Source organism: Ochotona curzoniae, unplaced genomic scaffold (assembly GCF_017591425.1).
Source record: "Ochotona curzoniae isolate NIBS_2020 unplaced genomic scaffold, NIBS_Ocur_1.0 contig_908, whole genome shotgun sequence".
In the NCBI taxonomy this organism is placed as follows: domain Eukaryota; kingdom Metazoa; phylum Chordata; class Mammalia; order Lagomorpha; family Ochotonidae; genus Ochotona; species Ochotona curzoniae.
Genome location: NW_024466607.1, coordinates 35425097 through 35447112, shown reverse-complemented (window position 1 = coordinate 35447112; position 22016 = coordinate 35425097).

Below are 22016 nucleotides of genomic sequence, written 5' to 3'. Positions count from 1 at the left end.
GGTCGTCATTATGCCTACTGATTTTACGATGCTCCCCTCCCCCTTCTGCTACAACCCTAGGATTCAAAATTCCGTTAAATCTCCAACCAGGATTAATCCACTTCCGCCAGCACCAAGCAGGGCAATACAAGCCTGGCAATGCTAATTATTTTGGGGAGGTTTGGAAGGGTGAGCATTTGGACTCCCCCCAAACCCCGCACCCCGCTGCCTGGGGCCAGCTCCCCCTCCCTGGCGGAAACACTCTCCCCACTTCCCACTAGGTAGGATAGAGGTGTCTGTATTAGAAGGGAAATGCATTATGAGACATCAACTTGAAAATATTAAAAGAAGAGCCATGTCTGTGATGGATGTGGGCATGGCAGTAATTGCACCTGCTAGGCGCAAGGCGGGAGCGTAATTTGCATGTAAAGTTCTCTCAGCTTCTTCCAGAATACACCAGTTCTACCCAATAAAACATTGTGTCACACTCAAGGGGTTTGCAACATGTTCCCAGACTGCAAGCACAAAGATTATTTACAGTAACCAATAACAACCGAAGCCATCATAAACAACCTTTCCGTACCTGTGCTGGTTTTTTTTTTTTTTTCCTTCGCTAAGCAGAGAGACCTTAAGGAGTCCAAATTTATTGCAATTTAATTCTGATGGGGGAAAAGAGCATTATTTTGATTTATGGCAGCATGCTCTATCTACCCCTTCCTCTTCCGTCTCCCCCACCCATAAAACATAAATAACCCCAGCGTTTATTATTATTATTATTATTATTATTATTTTAAAGACGGCCATTACTCTTACAGGGCTAAACAGCTTCTGGATGGAGTGAAAGAGAAGGCAAACGTGGCTAACACTGGGTGCCATACTGCGTTTCTAGAACCCTGTTGGATGGCCAGGAGGTAAGGCAGCATGAATGGGAAGCGGTGGCGAGGGAGACACTGGTGGGAGGCGCTGGAGCAAGCCTCAGTGTGTCAATCTGGGGGTCACAGCCCATGTGCCAGTTTCAAGGCTGATGCAGCGCCTCCCTCTCAATGCCCTGACTTCTCCCTCTCTCTTGTTCTTTTTTTCAAATTCCCTCCAGGAGATATCTCTTCCCCCTGCCCCAAGTTCCAATTCCATTCTGAACTTCAGGGACCTGGTCACTTTCTGTCTTGGTAGGAGTGAGCAGGCATGAGGATGAGCCGTGAAAGCCACCATTTCCGGCATAGTCCTTCTTGGGTCTGATTGGCTCCTGTGGATGCTTCTCCTGGGGCGTGTCATGTCCTACGGACACGGCTAGGGGAGCAGAGGTGAGACGAGTCGTCTGAGCTGGAAGCCCAGTTACCCCAACAGGACCAGACGGGTAAAGTGAAAACTAACTTGTGACGAGTTTTCCGAACGACGTTAAACAGAACGCAGCCCCAACTTCTGCTTCCCTCACGGTGACTCTGGTTAGGATATTCTGCTGGAAACCGTGAATATAGGAGCACCACACTGCCCACAAGACCTGCCACTGACCTGGCCCCTTTCGGAGGTCATTTATTGCCAACACCGGTAGATGCGCCTCTCTTCGGTCTAGTGGCCCCTTTCTTTCCCATTGCATGGCACCACTGCGTCTTAGTAGTTTCTAGTCGTCTCTCACCTAAGAGTGAAGTCGACCTGTTCGCACAGGCACCGGGGAGGGCTTCAACGGGCTGAATTCAAATCCAGTTTTTCGTTTAGCTCCCCACTGGCTTTGGTTCCTTGGGGGTAAGGTCCTTCTAATAAGGCAATCCCGTTTCTTGTCATAAACGACTCACTGAGACCGTCAGCAAAATGATTTCCTCATCCCCTCATCCAGGAACAGTAACAGAGCTGGGTGGCCCGGGGGAAAGGCGGGGGACTCTGGACTAACTCATTTAAATGGCGCGACCCGCTGCCCTGCACTGTGAAGCCTCCCTAATTGCGCGCTCCAATCTCAGAACCGGCGATCCGGGCGCGCCGGCGAGGGGGGCGCGGCCACAGGGGATGTGGGGGGCTCCTCTCAGAAGTGGGGTTGTTGCCTGCCTTCACCTCGGGTTCCCGGGGGCGCCAGCTGGGCGGCGCGAGGTCCACACCCCGCCCCTAACCACCACCCACTCTCCCTCCGGCAGCGACCCGCGAACGAACCGCCCAGACTGTCCCTGCGGGGTCCGGGACACGCGTGGGTGCCGGCGGCGAGCGCAGAGGTCTGACGGCGCGGGGCTCGGAGGCCCCGGTAGGCTGCACCGCCGCGCTCCCCGCCCCTCCCTCCCGCCGCGTCCTCTCTCTCTCTCTCTCTCTCTCTCTCTCTCTCTCTCTCTCTCCCTCTCCCGCGCGCTCTCCTTTCAGCACCCGCGCCGGAGCCGGAGCCCGAGCAGCCGCACCAGCAGCAGCAGAGGCGCAAGGCAGCGCGCTCTCCCGGCGCCGGCAGCAGCCGCAGCGGCCTGGCGCGCCACGGCCACGGCCACGGCCACGGCGGCGGCGGGCGGGCGGGCGCCGCGGGCTCGGCGGGAGCGGCGGGCGGGGCGCGGCGGCGGCAGCGGCGGCTCGCGCGGGCGCGCACGGCGGCCCCCGGGCTCCGACGAGCGGGAGCGGCGGCGGCGGAGGCGGGAGGGAACCCGGCGAGCTGCAGGCTACATCCAGGTAGGTCGAGACTGCCTGGTTGTTTTTTCCCCCCTGGCGCCGGCTGGGCGCGGAGAGGAGCCACCTGCCGGGGGGCCAAGTTCACACGCGGCTTCCCCGGCGTCACAGCCCCGAAGTTTGTTTGCGGGGACTGCCCCTGCCGGCTGGAGATTAAGATGCTTCTAACCAACGTTTTGCCTTGGGGAGGTGGCGTGAGGGGGGTGGTGTGTGTGGATATTTTCCTCATTTCCAGGGCGAGGGTTGTTTTGGGGAGCTGGGCAAGAGCCGGCGGCCCCCTTCTCAGGCACGGGGACACTCGGGGTCGCTCCCTCAGCATTCCCTCAGCGCACGGATGTGGCCAGTGAAGTTGAGTATAAAAGTTGTGAACCGTGGGCTGTGGAGGAAGAAGCCCGGTGCTTGGCACAGGGCGAGGGGGAGGTGACGCTGCTGCGCCGGGACCCAACGCCGAGTCTGGGGCGCGGGGAGCCAGGGCGCAAGGATGGCGCCTCCTCGGGTAGCGCCCAAGTTTTTCGAGCTGCTTGCTCTTTACACTCGCATCTGCAGCCTTGCGCGCACTCTCCCGTAGCGTTTGGAGGCCACGTTTTCGTGGCCGGACGTGGTCTGTGTTTGTGGACCTCCGTCTGTGTTCTGCCAGAAATCCCGAAGAGCGAAACTAGCAGGGGACAGCGAGGCACAGGCAGAAAACCCGGGAGTGTGCCCCGGGTCTGCCAGAGGCAAGGTGCTGGGCAGGACTGTTCTGGAGCCCCCGGAAGGGAGGAGTGGCTCGCCCACCCGTGCGTCCTTCCCTTTCTCGCGCGTTTCCGTATTGATTTACAACAAGGAGGTGTACTCCAACAAGGGATTGTCTCTAAGGGAGGGGGCCAGATGGGAGCAGGGTGCAGGGCCAGGGAGAGCCTGTTCTCACAGCCCCAGCCCAGGGTGCGTTGGGGGTACCCAGTTGGAGCATGCTTGCGGGGCTGCCTGATGTGCGGGAGGGAAGTCAGAGCCCCAGCTCCCACGGTGCGGAGGTAAATCCAGAAATAATTTTAAAATGATTAAGCAAGAATAACTTAAAAAGAAAAAAAGGTGGGGAGATTGTGCATGCTGTGGCTTCTGCCTGCCCCCACAGAGATGAATTTCACACTGGCTGAAAAAGAATCCTGATCTGTAAATAGATTAAAAAACAGGAATTAATCAGAACAATGACTCAGAGCCCTCCAGGGATGGAAAGCAAGGGTAATTGCCAGCGAAGGAGCCCCTGGATCTCCTACTGAAGTCAATAGGTGACTTTGCTTTGCTGGTGGTACCCTGATTATGGCTGCAGTAACCTGGCATCCCAGTTGGTGGCTGTATGCCCTCTCCCCTGCCGTGGGTCAGTGGGTCATGCATGGTACCAGCGAGGAAGTTGTCTGTAGGCTGGATTCATCTCCATTTGGGCATCAGGGGTGAGATGCCCAGCTAGTGTTAACCCCTGAATATCACAGGGCAAGATGCTATGTAGATGTTGCTTTAGTCATCTGGTAGACCTGCAGGGCCCTCCCGGCTCTCCCGCATTCTAAAAGGAGAAACATTGGCTTGCGGATGGTGAAGCACGGGGTCACTGGCGTTTGGGTGCTTGCTTGAAATAAAGTGGATAGTCAACATGTGGTTCCAGGCCCCTTCAAGTGCTGAGCCTTCAGCTAGGGAAAAATGGTTAGGGAGATGCTGAGGCCGAATGCCTGCGCGTGGTCCTGGGATCTCAGGGTGGGTGAACGGAGACACTGAGCGGCTAATTGATCTGCCAGGTAATAGATTCAGCCAGTGGCCGCTGGCTGCCTCAGACAATAACAGCCAGCCCCCACTCTCTGAATGTCATTAATGTCAGCTTGGAGACCTGAAGGTGTTAAGCTAATGTCTCCTGGAGAATTCTAACTTTTAAATAGCCTTTCCAGTCCAACCAGAGCCGCAGCGTACTTTCAGATGGCCACAGAACATTTAATAGGACCAAAGTACTGAGCCATTTCAAGTAGGGCAGCGATAAGCTGTGGGCCGCAAGCTGTAGCCGCTCTGTCGCTGATTTATGTTCAATTTTATCACTGTCACATTTCATATATGCCTAGTTATTACAAACTAATAGCTTCTTCGCTCTGCTAGCAAAATATACATCTTTCTCTTGTATAAGATTCTCCCAACTCCTTCTCACCCATTCAGGACGCATTTCCAGCTTTGTTTTTACTGCATAATTTAAGTGTCCAACTTGAAATTCTCATTAACGCTTAATATGTTTTGTGCTGAAATGGTCTATGGATGTAATTGCTCCTTTCAAACTGTCAGATCCGTGTATGACTATATTGTGGCAATGCCACAGAGAAACGGACAGGGTCAGGGTCCCGTGTTTTCCAGTGACCGTTTAGTGCATTGTTAATGGTAGAACCATGGTAATTTTATGCAGTGGGAGATACTGTGCTGGCTGAGAATCTCTGTGTGTTTTGAAGTCTTCCTCGCCAGCTACCGTGAAGCCTCCTAAACCCGCTGAGTTGCTTTGTCTCTTTAAATATGTGCATCTCCAAGGTCCTTGCCCGTGACTTTTAATATGCACCTATACATATGCATGCATTTTCTAATTTACTCTGGCAACTGTTAGCTAGTCACTTAGTGCTGTTGGCTTATTACCTTCCTTATGCCTGATAAGAGTGCATTGGATAATATCCTGTTTTTTTTTACAAACCTCTTTGGCAATAATAAGAATATTAGGGCTCAGAATGGTTGGAGAGTGTTTGTATGAAGTCCAGAGCGAACAGTTCTCAGTCTCAGGTGCAGTGTGTAGAAACATTTCAGAATTAGATCAGGTATGCCAAGTGGTTGGGGGTTTGTAAGGCTGGTACCACTTCTCCCACACGCCCACCTCCCACCGTCTGCCCCCGCCCGCACCCACCCCTGCTGTCTTCCTCCCATCTCTTAAACGCAGTAGGACCTGGCTTTGGGAAAGTTGCTGTAACACAATTGCCCTCCGTATTTGAAATTTTGCATGCAAGTTTCAATCCATGGTACATTTTTATTTTCCTTTTATGTACATGTTATAAACAAGAAATAAGGGTTTGTAATACAAGTGCTGGCAGAACTTTATAGCATTTCAAACAGCTCTGCTACTTGGAATGTAAATATTTGTAGAATCTTTACTGTGCAAGAAGCTCCCTTGTAAAGAGTGAGGGAAAAAAAATCACTATTTTATTAAGTAGAATAAGCTAATTCAGCAGGTGCACGTATTCCTTATTGCAGATGTATTGGTATTTGAGCATCATCCACATTTACAGCAGGGGTGCAGCCTCTCTTAATGTGCCTTTGTAGCTCACATGATAAATTCCCTAGGAACAATGTCATTCCTGTTTGTTTTCCAAGTTCCTTGATTTTGATTGCCTTTCATGTGTTCAAACATGAGACCCACAAGTCAAAGAATTGCATTTTTGTTACTGATAGTCAAGCATATCGGTAGATTATCTGATTGGATAAAGACATCTTGAGGCTGATATTGGGGGAACAGTGCTCCTTCGATCCTAACTCGGTGCCCGTTCTCATGGTTGCCCTCTTTCCTGCGTCTCTATCCACACCATCATCACCCTAAGCCACCAGCCCTTCTCCTTAGACTCCTGCCCCGATTGGCCTGTCTCCTTTCTTATTACCCGGATCATCCTGCAGAGCAACCGGGACAGTATTTTCTTTTAATGTAAGTTAAATTAATATTCCTGTACTCAGAACATTTAAGTGACTTTCTGTTGCACTTAGGATCCAATTCAATTGATTAAATATTACCTATGGGCATCTCAGCGCGTGCTTTTGGGAGTTGGAGCTCCACGTCCTGCTGTAGTGTTGAGTTCTCCCTGTCTTAAGGACAATTCTAACCCTTTCCCAGAGAGCCCCTTCAGATTTGACCTTCCAACACACACATGTGCGCACACACAACTGCTCATGAATATGCATGTGTGGACTCTAGTAGCTTCTGACTGCTACTTTCCTTTAGGTTACAGAACCGTTGACGTAGAGATTTTTACATTCTCAGTAGAGGCGCCTCCGTTAGACTTGTCAAGCACGTTTTCCGCAAAGACTCATCGCAACTCAAGGATGTGTCTTCCCCAGTCTGATTCTTTGTTCACTCGACTCCCAAGCACCTAGTGAAGGGTTCCCACGTCTGCTTTCTTCCCTGTGGCAAAGCAGCTCCTACGGCAGTGGGTGACCCCCCAGGATTCAGCTTTGAGGGGTGCTGAGTTTGCAACGTGCGCCTCTAGCACTCTGGAGACCAAAGGTTGCGTCTTGAAGCCCCATGTGGAGCACAGGTCTGCAGCCGGTCTGATGTTTATTTCCGGCGGTTTTTTTTTTTTTTCTTTCACATTTCCCTGATGGCTTAGATCTCTTTGGACATTGCTGTTCCAGTTCCCTTGTGTTATCAAAAAAAAAATCGTCTTTTTCCTCTTGAGCTGTTTGCAGTGTGGGTGACACCTTCATTGTTTCACAGTGGGCAGTAGTGGGCTTGGGGCACCAGGGACTTTGGTCTCATCCTTTCCCATTGCCCTTGGAACCAGTCACAAACATGAGGAGATTCCCCTGGATTATCATACTCCAGGGCAGGTTCTCAGCACACCATTCCTTCCGCGTGTCTCACCTATGTGCAACTGACCTGGCCTCTCCGCCAAGCTCCTGGTGCAGTGTGTCGGTGTTGCCTTCTCCCCAAGTCTTCCGAAATTTTGCATTCCAGTCCTAGTGGCCTTCCAGAGGATGCTTTGGAAACTCCACGTGGCACCGCTGGCTTCAAAGTCCTTGTTGGTGCCTAGGGGTTCTACCTCACTCTGTTTCCTTCTTGTCTCAACTTCCCTCGACCCTGAGTTGGCTGCTCTGTTGGGTGGGAAAACTCTTGACGCCCCCATGCTTGAGCTGGGTGACTCCCCTGTCTGCTGTGCTACCAAGCCTTGAGTGTTCTCCAAGATTTTGTGAGTCTCAGGTGCCTACTTTCAAGCCTTCGGGAACTCTTCTTCTTTATGAGAGAGTAGATTGCAACTTCATTAATCCCACAGCATGTCTTACTGTCTTCCTGGTTCTAGTGGATGGAATTGCACACACACAAGTGCCGAGACTTTCATAGGCACCTGCAAAATGAAAGTTTTATTACTTCCGTTGGCATGGTATTTTGCTGTATTGATGTTTGGGGCTTCATACTTTAGAGATTGCATAATCTTCCGTGTGCTATCTAAATGTTACTTCTGCTCAGAGCTTGAGTGACAAATCATTCATGGGCAGCAGATGAATATCTTGATATCTGATTTTAGAAAATTCTATAACAAACATATGGGCTGAGTTGAAACATATGCTGAAGCTTATGCATGCTGACGGCTGGTCCTTGGTCCTTTGTACTGCCCTTGCCTTATTTTCAGGCAAGAAAGTTATTTGTAATCTGCAAATTGCATGACTTTATTAGAGAGAAACATGGACAGTAGAAATGAGTGCGTAGATGGCCATGTCACAACAGATCGAAAGCACATCTGCTTAAGCTGTAAATGTTTAAAAGTCAGCGAGAGCTTCGTGGGCTTTTAAGCAGGTTAATCAGTACCTATGGACCACAGAGCTCCACAGACAGCACGCAAAATTTCCGATTTGTCTTCCGTTGTGTCTCCAAACTTGTGTTCTTTCTGCACAGATGAACTGGGATTCAGTTCAAACAATGGACATTGCCCACTGTAAGATGTACTAAACACCTTTGCGATGAGGCTTGTTAGCCTGCTTTTTGGATTTTTCAAAGTTTTTCCTCCTTGAAAGGCAGAGAATTGCTTGCTGGGGAAGAGGGGCCAGCTGTATTTTTTGATGCTCAGGTTTAGGTCTCTAGGTCCACAGGGGCTGGGCCAGGTCAAAGCCTGGAGCCCAGAGCTCAGATTTCTCTTGCAGGTGGCAGGAACCTGCTGTCACCCCAGGGTGTGTAGCAGCAGGAAGCTAGACTGAAAGCAGAAGTGGGATGCGAACCCAGGCCCTCTCTTATGACACGTGGGTGTTGTGAGTGATAACCACCATGCCGGGACACAGTCCCATTTTTAAGTTTTTCGTTTTGAAGGCATTTTAGCTTCAGAGGAAGATGCGAAGGTAGCAGAGAATTCTTGCGTGCTGCGGAACCAGCTTCCCTGATGACACTGTGTACAAGAGCTGTAGAGCAGTGTCACAACCAGGAAACTGGCAGTGACACATTACTCTTAACTACATAGACTTTGCACAGTTTTCATCATTTTTTTAAACCTCATTTCATGAGTATGTATACAGATGGCTCTGTAGCGTGCTATTTCATCCTGGATTCATATAAACCAGAGTTTTAATTTAAAGAACGAGTGTCCCAAGGGATGCCATTTTCTTGTCAGCAGACATAATGTAATCTTTTTGCAGGTGTCTTCAAGCTTTGAAAAATTCCACTTCCATAGTCTTTTTTTTTTTTCTGCGCAAATATTTGTCTTGTTCTTAAATACTAGGCGCTCTTCCACCTTGGAGACGCCAGTATGTAAAAGTTGCTATGGAAATAAAAGTCTTGGGAATTTGTCAGCTAGAATGTGATGCTGGGGTGTGTCTCCGCGCTCATCAGCTTGGGATCCTGCAACAACTTCCCATGCTTTGTTTGAAAAGTTCTGCGGATAACAGACATTTGCCTTATGCCTGTTTAGGCTTGAGTGGGATTTTGATTCTATCAGGGCAAACACTCAACTGCGTGCTATTTGAAGGTTCTAACTGAATCCTAGTTCATTTGTAACCTCTTAGAACGCAATAGTCACTCTTATTTTTATTATTTTAATTACAAAGTCAGATATACAGAGAGAGGAGGAGAGACAGAGTGGAAGACCTTCCATCCAATGATTCACTTCCCAAGTGGCTGCAACCGGCTGGAGCTGAGCCAATCCGATGCCAGGAGCCAGGAACTTCTTCCGGGTCTCCCACACAGGTGCAGGGTCCCAAGGCTTTGGGATATCCTCGACTGCTTTCCCAGGCTAGGAAGCAGGGCTGCCGGGATTAGAAGAGGCGCCCATATGGGATGCTGGTGCTTTCAAGGCAAGGACTTTAGCCACTAGGCCACTGCACTGGGCCCAATAGTCACTCTTTAAAATAACTCCATGTGTTCAGACAACGTCATGACATTTTTCAAGCAATTAAAATCAAGTAGAACAGTATAGCTAGTGATCTAATCTCACGCCTGTTCTTCGCTTGGTCTGCCCGCCGCCCGCATATAAAGCAGCCCCAAGTTGCTGATTACCAGTCCTCATGACTAATTCTGGGGAATGTTCTAGAGGCTGTAGAATACAGATGAGGCAAGCGTGCAGCGCGTTTGGGTGTATGTCACAACACCTCTCTCTCCCGTATCCTTTCTCTCTACCTAAACAAATAAACAAAAACAACAACCATCAAAACTTTGACATCCGAATGTGATTTAAAAGTTAAGTCATTTTTCACTGCTTCTCCACTAGCCTTGCTTATTCTGCTTAAGTAAAAAAGCGGTGAAAAAGCTGGGGGGCGGGGCTTGCTGGTTTTTACATGTTAAGCCCCTGTAGGTCAAATTTTCTCTCTCTTTCCACTAACTACACTTTTTTCTCAAATGTATTAATTTATTTGCCTTTTACCAATATTACACAGCTCTGCCCCTATAGAGTTGATGCTGTAGTGTATAGTTTCAAGAAATAAATGATAGTCCAAATATTTGAGATTGTTTATATCTGGAAGCGATTTGCATCATCTCTGTGGAGGATATATTTCTATATAATGTGAAGCTCCAGGATACAGGCATTATTTTTTTTTTTTGAATTTACTAGTACTAAGGTAGTTTTTTTTTTCTTTAAATAGTTTTACAACGGTGATTTGTATAAAAAATTTTTGCTGTTGTTTTTTCAAGAAATTACTATGGGGCTTTTCTCCCACGTCTTGAGTTTTTGTTCTTCCTTTAAAATAATCTGATTATTTCTCTCTCATCATTTTTCCTTTTCTTAAAGATTTTTTTTTTTTAATTTGAGAGTCATATTTTACAGAGAGAGAAGGAGAAACAGATAGAGACGGGAGAATCTTCCATCTGCTGGGTTGCTGCCCAAATGGCTGCGGAGACCAGAGCTGAGTCCATCTGTAGTGGAGCCAGAAGCTGCTTCCTGGATCTCCCACATGGCTGCCGTGGCCCAAGCACCTGAACCGTCTCTGCTGCTTTTTTGGGCTAGAAGTGGGGAGCTGGATTGGAAATGGAGCAGTCAGGACAAGAAATGGTCCCGGAGGATTAGCCTGCCATCTCGCTGCACCATCTCCTCCCAACTTGATCTTCTCCTAACTGTTCCCACACTCTGAGAATGAACACACACACACACACACACACACACACACACACACAGAGGAATACATATGCTGTGCCACATGGAGATCAGGAAAGGTAATAGAACTAATTAGCCCTAAGTCATAAAGGTGTACATGAAGAAATAAGAGATGTTTTGGAGCACCCAGGCAGAGGACAGCAGGACCAAGGCATGGCGAGACAACTCGGACTGTGTATGCGCTCCTCTGTCCCTTCCTTCCTCACTTTCTCCTGTGCTTTTGTATCTTTCCTCTTCCTTCCCCTCTTCCTGTTCGCTCCTCCTTGCTGACCCCTAGTGGGGAAATGCTTTCAGCTGCAAACACTGCATGCCTTTGTTTACATTAGGTGGTGGTGGGGGGAGCCACTGGGATGGGGACAGTATAAGATAAGGATGACCAGATCTCAACTTGCTCTCCAGAGAAATCTAACTCCAGAATAAGGTGACTTGCCCGTGAGCCCTGAGGTGGGCTGGGCAAGGATGGTGAGCGCTTGGCCTTCCTTGGCCCTTTGACTCATGACTCCCTCCCCCTTCTCTTCCAGCACTGGAGGCTCTGTCCTCTTCCCACCCCCCCAGGGCTGGCCGTTGGGATTGAACTAGAACCTGGGGCTAACGTGATGTTGGGTGTTGTGTGCCTCTGTCTGATGGGGCGATGGGGTTCCTTTCACCTGTTCTTCCTGCCTCAAATCCACCAGGGAAGACTGCCCAGGAGTGCCCATTTGGCAACCAGAGGCTCCTTGGAAACAGCCCCTAGCCAAAATTAGCAGTGACGCCATCTGTCCCCAGGTAAGTTGTTGATGACTCAGTTTATATGAATGACCTCAGGTAGCATGTAACAGACAAACAGCTCAGCCAAATTCATGTCCCATTCAGAATCATCAAAAAAAATGTGTTTAAGCTTTGAGCTTTGGGGGATATTTGTGTAGTAATGGCACATACATATTGATTTTTTTTAGTGGTAATGTAAAGATTAATTTTAATTGATAAATAGATAATATGTTTAAAACCGACAACATGTTTTGGAATATGTATGTATTACAGATTGATTAAATTGAGATAATTCATATGTGTATTATTTCACAAACTTAATGTTGGTGCAAATATTACTCTTAGGAATTTTCTGGTGTTCCATAGCCTGTAGGGAAATACAGGAACCATGTTATAGAAAAGACTGAACCTGTGCCCGACGTGGTGGCCTAGTGGCTAAAGTCCTCGCCTTGAACACACCAGGATCCCATATGGGCGCCGGTTCTAATCCTGGCAGCTCCACTTCCCATTCAGCTCCCTGCTTGTGGCCTGGGAAAGCAGTCCAGGATGGACCAAAGCTTTGGGACCCTGAACCCGTGTGGGATACCTGGAAGAGGTTCCTGGATCCTGGCTTCAGATTGGCATAGTATCGGCTGTTGCACTCACTTAGGGAGTGAATCATTGGATGGAAGATCTTCCTCTCTGTCTCTCCTCCTTCTATGTAATCTGATTTTGTAATAAAAATAAGTGAATATTAAAAAAAGAAAAAAAAAGACACTTTCTCCATGATGTTAAAAAAAAGACAGATTGATCCTATTGGTCTGTCTCACTGACGCTCTGTAGCCTTTGATCAGCATCTCTCTTCCCATCTCTCATCCCTGGTAGCCACTGCTTTTCTTCCTGCTTCTCCGAGTCAGGTTGATGGGATTACATGTGAGTGAGAGCAGGGGGATCTGTTTTTGTATGACAGGCTCTTTTGTCTTCACACAATGCCCTATAAGCTAATCAGTGTGGTTGCAAATGGGATTTCCTTCCTTTTTGAGGCTGAATGATAGTATGTTGTGTACATGAATCACATTCTCCTGATCCATTCACGCATTAGTGGACGTGGAGGCTCGTTCCCTGTTTTGACTGTGCAGCGGTAGATACGGCAGTGTAGATACTGTCACACAGGTTGACTTCATTTCCTTTGGGTTTATCCCAGTGCTCGGGTTGCCATGTCATGTGGCAATTCTAGTTTGAATTCTGAGGAGGCTGCATGCTGTTTTCCATCATGGCTATACAAGTTTGCATGTCCCCAAGGTCGCGTGCTGTGCCGAGTGTTCTTGTCTGCACCTCTTCTGGAACATTTGTTATCTTTTGTCTTTTTGACAGTAGTAATTCTAACGGACGCCAGGTGATAGCTCATTGTGGTTTTAATTTGTATTCCTGTGACTATCAATTATATTGGGCACCTTCTTATATACCTGTTAGTCGTTTGCATGGTTTGCTTTGAGAAATGTCTTTTGAGATCCTCTGTCCGTTTTATTTTTTTAGGTTCATTGTTGTCTAGCTGTTGAGGTATCTGTGTCAGTTATGTATCTTGGATATTGACTCCTTACAGATGTGGGGTTTATAAACACTCTCTCATTCCTGCAGGTCGTCTTTTCCCTCCTTTGATTGCTTCTTTGGCTTTACCGAGGCTCTTGAGTTTGATGAAATCCCCTCTGTTTTTACTTTAGTTTCCTGTCCTTTGGGATATCTGTCTGTATCTGTGTGGATCTAGCTCTGTACATCTGTATATGTATATATGGATATATGAGTCTGCATATATGTGAATAAGTATGTATAGATCTAGAAACATACAGTTAGATCTAGATAGATAGATAGATAGATAGAGCTATCCATCTGCGTGTGTATCTCTCTCATTGCCCAGACCTATTGCATGCAAATTTTCTCTGATGTTTTCTGCTTGGGATTTTAAAGTTTCTGGTCTTACATTTAATTATCTAACCTAGTTTGAGTTGATTTTAGTCTATGAAGTGTTGACTGAGAGGAAATCTACCTGGTCAAGAACAAAAAGCAGAATTACCTTTACTTAGAGTTTATTAGAATTTCAGTCCCAGGGCCACAGAATCCATGCAGCAATGGCCGGTGCTGCGCCGATCCAAAGCCAGGAGCCAGGAACTTTCTCCAGGTCTCCCACGTGGCTGTAGGGTCCCAAGGCATTGGGCTGTCTTCGATTGCTTTTCCAGGCCACAAGCAGGGAGCTGGATGGGAAGTGGGGCTGCCGGGATTAGAACCGGCGTCCATATGGGATCCCGGCGTGTTCAAGGCAAGGAGGACCTTAACCATGGCGCTATTGTGCCGGGCCCTTCGTAGATACTTCTTCAGTCAGTAAGTGACTTTGAGTTTTATAGATATTATACTACCATTACGCTTCTCAGTTCATAGCAATGGAATGTTTTTCCTGTTACCCATTTCAAACTTGTTATAATAAAATCACATTTATAAAAATGTTAGTAACTACTTTGAAATTCCAAGCTTCATCGCTTGTGTGTTGTTGTATACATATGTCACTCAACTTTTGCTTCGTAATAAACAGCAGACTTCCCTCAGCTGAAAGCTGTGAGTCGCTTGTGGACTGGCCCAGGTCTCTCTCACATTGTGACCGTATACCTTCCCTGTGCAGCTTCCCTGAGCTCCAGCTCGAAGGGCCCACCTCTCCATGGCAACAGTAGTGCTCCATCCAGGTGAACTAACTCCAGACACATACAACCATGCTATTACATCACGTACTCATGGCCCACAGCTTCATCCCTCTGCGGGAATTTGCCCTTGCCTTGGTGGAACATCTCAACCCAGACTGTGCCTCGTGCAACCTGTGATTGGTAACGGACAGATGTAGGGATCTCAAGAAATGGATGGATTGTCATATCTTGGACCACCTTCCTGCAAAGGACCATCCCAGCTCCAGACTGTCCCGTGCGGTCAGCAAAGGCCTCAATTCTGACTTTATTTTTTTTGTTTTCAGGGCTGCCTGTTCTTGCTTTTCCCCCCTTTAATTGTTTTTTCTTGACCAACCCTTTTCCAGTGGTGATGTTTATCTCTGAGGAAACCCAAGCGAAGAAAGACCCTGGCCTGGGGATGCTGTGGATCATTGAAGAGGAAGGAACCCAAGATGCTTATTAGCACAACTGCAGAGTCCCATTCAAACCTTTGGCTAGGGCTGCTCGTGCATCACGTGGGTTTTTCTTGGAATTTCGTTGGTCAGAAGAACAACGGGTAATAAAGGGCAGAATTAAGTGAATGATTGGAGGCACCGATGCAGTCTGCTTCCCGTGGTCTTAGAGCAGTACATGCACTCTGAATCATAGTCACACCTGTCCCAGAAATGAACCCCAAAGTCTTACCTAAGACTTGCCTTTCTGTTGGTCTGCATCTATAGCTTCTCATTTTATGGGTCAAGAGCAACAACCTGAACACAGTCATTGCTGGTACCTTAATGCTTCTGCTGGGACCTGGCACATGCTTCCTAGATGGATAATCTGTTGATAAGCTATCTGACTGATGCCGCAGGCCAAGACATGTGTTCTTCATGTAGGTCTGATGATGAAGGATAGGTTTTTTGTAAAGATTTTTTTTTAAGATTTATTTATTTTTGTTGGAAAGGCAGAAATACAGGAGAAGAGGAGGAGGAGAGACAGAGAGGAAGATTTTTCCATCTGATGGTTCACTCCCCAAGCAGCCACAATGGCTGGAGCTGAGCCAATCCGAAGCCAGGAGCCAGGAACTTCTTCCGGGTCTCCCATACGAGTGCAGGATCCCAAGGCTTTGGGCCGTCCTTGACTGCTTTCCCAGGTCACAAGCAGGGAGCTGGATGGAAAGTGGAGCTGCCGGGATTAGAATCAGCGCCCATATGGAATCCTGGAGCGTTCAAGGCAAGGACTTTAGCTGCTAGGCCACCACGCCGGGCCCAAGATTTACTTATTTTTATTGGAAAGTCAGATATGCAGAGAAAAAGTGAGATAGATCTTCCATCCTCTGAACCACTTCTCAAGTGGCATCAACAGCCAGAGCTGAGCTAATCCAAAGCCAGGAGCCAGGAGCTAGGTCTGCGATGCAAATGCAGGGTCCCAATGCCCTGGGCCATCTATTACTGCTCTCCCAGGCCACAAGTAGGGAGTGGAGCAGCTGGGACCTGTTCTGGCACCCATATGGGATCTTGGAGCATGTGAGAAGAGGACTCAGTCCACCAGGCTACCACGCCAGGCCTGTGTGTGTGTGTGTGTATTGGTGGTGGTAGTGGAGAGGAGTTATTAAGAATACAAGAATTACCACAATAATCCTACATAGGGAAATTCCACAAAATGGCATTATTCTAAAACAAGAGATGCCTCTGTAGCTCCCACTTGTTCATATTGACTACAGCAGTCCTGCTGAATTCAGATTTGCTCCTGTCTTTACAGGATATTTGGGAGTTCGCTGGTGGAGGCTGCCCTGGGCTGGGCTGGGCTGCTCTGCCCAAGGGGCAGGTCTTTCTGGCTGTGTTGTTTCAGCACATCCCATGGTGGGGTCAGGGAAGAAGGAGAAGGTGCCCGGTAGGAGTTCTTTTCATGCCGATTACAGGAGTGCAAGATGCCAGGTAGGAGAAACAGATCACTTAAAATCTGGCCTTGGGATTGAACATTCTCTCCTCTTGGCTGTTAGACGAAACACGGCAGAGTTCAGACGCGGTGTTCTGCCTCTTAGGTAGGAGGAGTTGTAAAGTCACGTGAGCAAGGGTGAAACACATGGGTTGATAATGCATTCTTCCCTCCAGCAAACCTCACATCCATTACGGTAGATGCCCTCTAGTTTTAAGTTGCCCTTGAGAGCAGAAGCAGGAAATGTTAACGGGCTCTGTTGACTGTGAGTGAATTGTGGTTCTAATTGCTGCATAGGTAAAGGAATCCCATCTCTGGGCAAATAATAGAAAGAAGTGGAAGATAAAATTTAGTGTCAGAAAATACGTAGTCCGTATAATTAATAGCCTAAGATGTATAAGAACTGGGGGGCTTGGGCTCTGGGGCCTTCCCTTGGCTCTTCTGGCTGGCGCTTGTTTTGTCCTCCTTGCAGCCTCTGCTGCAGCTACCCCTCCCCCGCCCAGCCATGCTGGGCTGGGGGAGGTGGCTGGGAGACCTAGGCTAACCTGAATAAATCACCTTTTTGCCTCAAAAAAAAAAAAAAAAAAAAAAAAAAAGAAAATACGTAGTCCCACTGGAAGAACTGGCCATAGTATTTGGGAATCTTGTAAATGGAGCATATGGCTGTTGATAATGTTCTTGATTAATTCCATCAAACTCAGTCTGAGTTTGTGACCTTGGGCAGGTTAATTTTCCGTGTGACTCCGTTTCTTCATTGGTAAATTTGGAATAATGGGTTTTACTATATTTTTTTTTGTTAGAAATATATGAAATAAAAAGCCAGGTCTTTAGCAAAACACTACTAGTAGTTGCTGCGTGTTGTAGGTGGGTTACTGTTAAAATCTTATTGATTGTGCACATTTTCTATGTAAGTATAGAATCATAGAGAGGAGCTGAAAGGAAAGATCATTGGAAAACATTAGAAGGAGTTGAGGTGACTGCTAAATATAAGGATAAGGAAACTTCCTATGAACTTCTGATGCCACAGAATTCCAAGGGGCTGGGGAGGGGCTAGAAGCCAAAACATAGCTTTGGGTTGACGTGAACTGGTAACCCCTAGTCATTTCAATGCTTGTTACAGTTGGGGAATACTTAGTGAGTCTGAAGTTGTGATAACACACAACGAGGTAATGTGCGAATGTGGAAACAGTTCAGAGGCTGTGGTGTCTGGAGTCTACAGTGTTGGGCGGGTGGGGGAGCGTTGCTGGAGAGAAAGAAAGCTAGCTACGTTCTTTAAGTTTTGACTTCCACTCAAAAATTATTAAGGGTAGCATCTTATTTGTTGTTTTTTTTTTCCAGCATGACCAGAAAGATTCATAGATTCTGCCACAGGTCAGATAATAGGATAGCAGGTTGATGACCTGGCCAGAAATGGAATCACTGTTTTCCATGGCCAGTAGCCGGATGTTTTTCAATCCAGAACAATCTCTACTTCCTAGAAAATTGAGTGTTATATCTAATACCACATGGGGACGGTTGCCTTCCCTGTAGTCGCTGTGAGTCACGTTTGCTGTGGGTCATAGACATCGAGTGGGATCCACCTGCTCGCTGGTCCTAGGATCGCCTCAAGGGACCCAGTGCGTCCTTCAGGATCCTCCACTGCGTCCCTCACTGTAAAACATCCTCCTCACTCCTTTCCGGGATGTGGCTCCTGCCCTTCTGGCTGGAGAATTCTTAGTAATTCTCCCTCTCTTTTTTGTTCTCCTTGTCTCTAATAGAATATGGAAACAAACAAACAAAAAAAATTGTCTGCTACTGGCCAGGCTGGGCTTTCCACTGTCCTACGTCTCACCTGGAATCCTCTGAGTGATGATCTTGACTCCTGTCAAAATCATACCCATCCTCTTGTCAGTTCAACTTCGTGGGTCTTTGTTTTCCTTTAGTCAAAATTGTGCGGAGATCTGGCCTGCCTTGTTTACTGATAAACATTCCTCAACAGGGAAGAAGACTTCTGTTTACCACCTTGGTGATGGCAGCCAGATGACCAGCTTTGGCCTGTATGTTGTTTTCAGGGCTTTGGGGGCCATTCCGTGGTTCTTTGGGTCCTCATTTGATGCACGTTGCCATGGAGCTTCTGTGAGCCTGGGTCCTGAGTGCCTGGCAGGACCACTGGCCTTCACGTACGTGATGTTGACCTCATCAGTAGCCTTACTCGTTAATTCTCTATCAGCGTGCTTCCGTCCGCTACCCCTACCCAGATAACAGCGTCACCACGAGAGCCATTGCTCAAACCAGGAACTTGACTTTTTCATTTTTATGTAACGCTTGTATCAAATGAACATGCAAGTTATTTACTGCATCTGAACTGTTTCCCGAGGCTGCCCAGTCCTCCACCTGCAGCTCCAACACGGTCATCTAAACTCCTGTCACCATTTGTCTGAGTTAGGACTTGAGTATCCTCTTATGGATTATACACAACTTAGGCTCCCAAAACACAGACAGACTTTTCAGCTTCAAAGGCTCAGTGTTAGTGAGGAAAGATCAGCGTGGAGGCTTGATTTAGCTATCATAGCTGGGAATTGAGGCCGGGAGGAGGTTTTTAAGTCACTCATTGGCAGTGTGTCTCAGAAGGTGGTTCTGGAAAATAGGTTGATTATATAAGACACACTTGACCTAGTGTCTTTCTCTGCTTCCTGGTTCATCATGTGGTTGGGCTTTACTTGTTTTCATCTCCTTAAAAGGTATGACACTCCTCAAATACCAACAGTCCAGAGCTAGGCCTTCCAAAGCCAGCAGCGTGTGATTCTGCCTGATCTGCGATGGTAGTGGGATGGATGTGAGCCCTTGGAGTGTCAGCTGCCGCATTAGTAGGAAGCTGAATGGAAGCAGGGGTGCTAGGACCCCAAACAGGCACTCAACAGATGGGATACTGGTGTCCTATATGGTGGCTTAACCGGCTGTGCCACAACATCTCCTCTTTTCTGATTTCCTTGAGAAAGAAAAAAAAAAAAAGAGAGAGAGAGCAGGATTGAGGGCGAGTGGGAGCAAGCAAGTGGAGAGCTCTCATCAGCTAGTTCGCTCTCCCAAATTCCTGCAGTGGCCAAGTCTGGGAAAAGCCAGGATCCGGGGTCTCGCCTGTGGGTGTTAGGAATTCAACTACTGGTACCCTTGCTACTTCTCAGAGTGTAAGTTAATAGGAAGCTAAGCCTAGGAGTGGAATGAGGACTTGAACCTGGGCACTATGATCCAGACCGTGGCTGTCTTCAGCATCTTTACTCTCAGACCAAATGCCTCCCGTCTATTTTCTCTGAAATGTAATATCTCATAACTTCCATCTCTCCACACCTATAGATTTCGCGTTAAGCCCAGAGGTCCTTGCTTGCGTCACTCCTACTGATCTTATAAGTTTCAGATGAAATGATGCTTCCTTTGATAGGTAAAGATCTGTTATTCTCTATTTTTTAATCACTTATTATTCTTATTTCCAGACTGAGCAAGTGCTGGAAACTTGTGTTTCTTGGCTGCCATTTTACTCCAGTGCCTGGCATAGAATAGCTTCCTCCTGGAAATATTGAACCACTTGGATAAATTCTACAAATAATCTCAAGCCGCTCGTGATCTTTTCCTAGATTCTTCTTATCCCTTGTATACTTTAGGTATTGTAGCACAATTTAGTGTGGATTAATTATGTGTCGAGTGTTTTTGCTAGCCACTTCATTGAATCCTTATAACAAATGAGCAATGCAGCTACCCTTCTTTTGATACTTATCATCGTGCTTGAGTTTGGGACTTTCCTAACTTAAAAAAAAAAAAAAAAACCAAAAAACTCCGCTTTACCTCTCTGTTATGTTGAAAGTTATTGTAGCATCTTATGCTCTATTTTAATTGTTCTGTTTACCCGCGGACCCATCTAGACTTTCTTTGAGTGCTGAACACCTGTGCTTGGCACACTGCTGAGAACTCAGTAGGTATTCCTTGCCTGTCTGAGGAATATATTAGCATATGTAAGTTCGCATCATGTGGTTGATGTTGCAATGATTAATGCCATCTTTTTGCTGAGTTTGTAGTAGATAGCTGATCATCACCTTGGTTATAGAATGAATGTGTGCTCCTCGCTACATAAAAAGATAGAACATAATTCTGAAAGTCACAGCATACTGGATTCAACTGGATCCTTTGTCTACATCTCTGAAACAAAACTATCCTCAAACTCAGCATCTTTAGTCGTTTGCTCGGTTATTTGGAATCCGTATGGGCCGAGAATCTGAGCAGAGCCCTTCAAACACTGCTCATCTTTGCATGACCTGCTGTTGGCCTGGGATTGGCTGGCTACTAAGCGGAATTTCTTCAGTTACCAGATTGGCATCTCGGCTGGGCAGGTTGTTCCTGGGTTGCCAGCATTGCCGTGCCATCACCATGCAATGGAGATTTGCTTAGCTTTCTCTTACATTCTGAGGGAATGAAAGTGGAAGCTGGAAGGGTTTACAATATCTAAGCCTGGGGGAGCAAACTCTACCTCCTGAGTCAAATAACCAACTACTGTGACCATTGCAAACTTCCACTCTTAGGGAACTCTTTGAACTACATTTTTTTTAAAAAACTTCCCTTTAGAAGTTGCTATTTGTACGCAAACCCTAAATGGTTATGTGTAGTAAGAGCCATCTTCTGTTAAAGTTGATGTTTTATAATCCTGAAAGTGAATGTGACTTGTAAAATCTGAAGTATTATTTAAAACTCCTGGGTGAGATATCCAGCCTACTTTCTGGCTCGTTGTTGTTTTTTATTGCTCATCCTGCTTAGAGTTATTTAATTTTTCTGATTAAGAACAATAAACAGAAATTAATCTTGATGAGTGAATTAGGATGAAAAGTGTCACCTGCAGAGATGGCTTTTAACATTGTAAGCTTCTTTTAAACATGTTGTGATGAAGTTTGATTAGTTTTTAGATTTACACATGCAAAGTACACGTCTCTGAGAAGGAAACTGCCTAGTCCACGGTGGTGGAAGTTAGCAGGAGTTCATGGAGTTCTCCTACACAAATGCTGCTCTAACTTCATGTATTTTTCAAAATGAATGTGCTGATCAATAGCATGAATAATTAAGTGAAAGAGTCGTAGGAGTTGGGGCCGTTTTCTTTTTTTTTTTAAAGATTTATTTTTATTATTTTTTCATTGGAAAGGCGGATATACAGAGAGGAGAGACAGAGAGGAACATCTTCCGTCCGATGATTCACTCCCCAAGTGAGCGCAACGGCCGATACTATGCCAATCCGAAGCCAGGAGCCTCTTCCGGGTCTCCCACGCGGGTGCAGGTTCCCAAAGCTTTGGGCCGTCCTCGACTGCTTTCCCAGGCCACAAGCAGGGAGCTGGAAGGGAAGCGGGGCTGCCGGGATTAGAACCGGCGCCCATATGGGATCCCGGGGGTGCAAGGCGAGGACCTTTAACCACTTGCGCCACCGCGCCGGGCCCTGGGGCCGTTTTCTTTTTAGTAATTTAAATTCCATCTTACAGTGCCACAGCTCATTAGCCAGGAGAACAAAAGTCTTGGTCACTTACTCGTTAAAGGAAGTCTGTGTGATAGAAGGAAACTTTTGTTAACAGTGTGGAAACTTTTCACCTGTATGGAATTGTGCGAGGGGTTTCTGTATCTAATGAAGTCGTGATTCTGAAGGTAAACCTAGAGTCCTAAGTAGGAGTGTGTCGTACAGGTCCTTCCTATCAGACCCGGCGGGAGCTAGGGAGTGTATGGA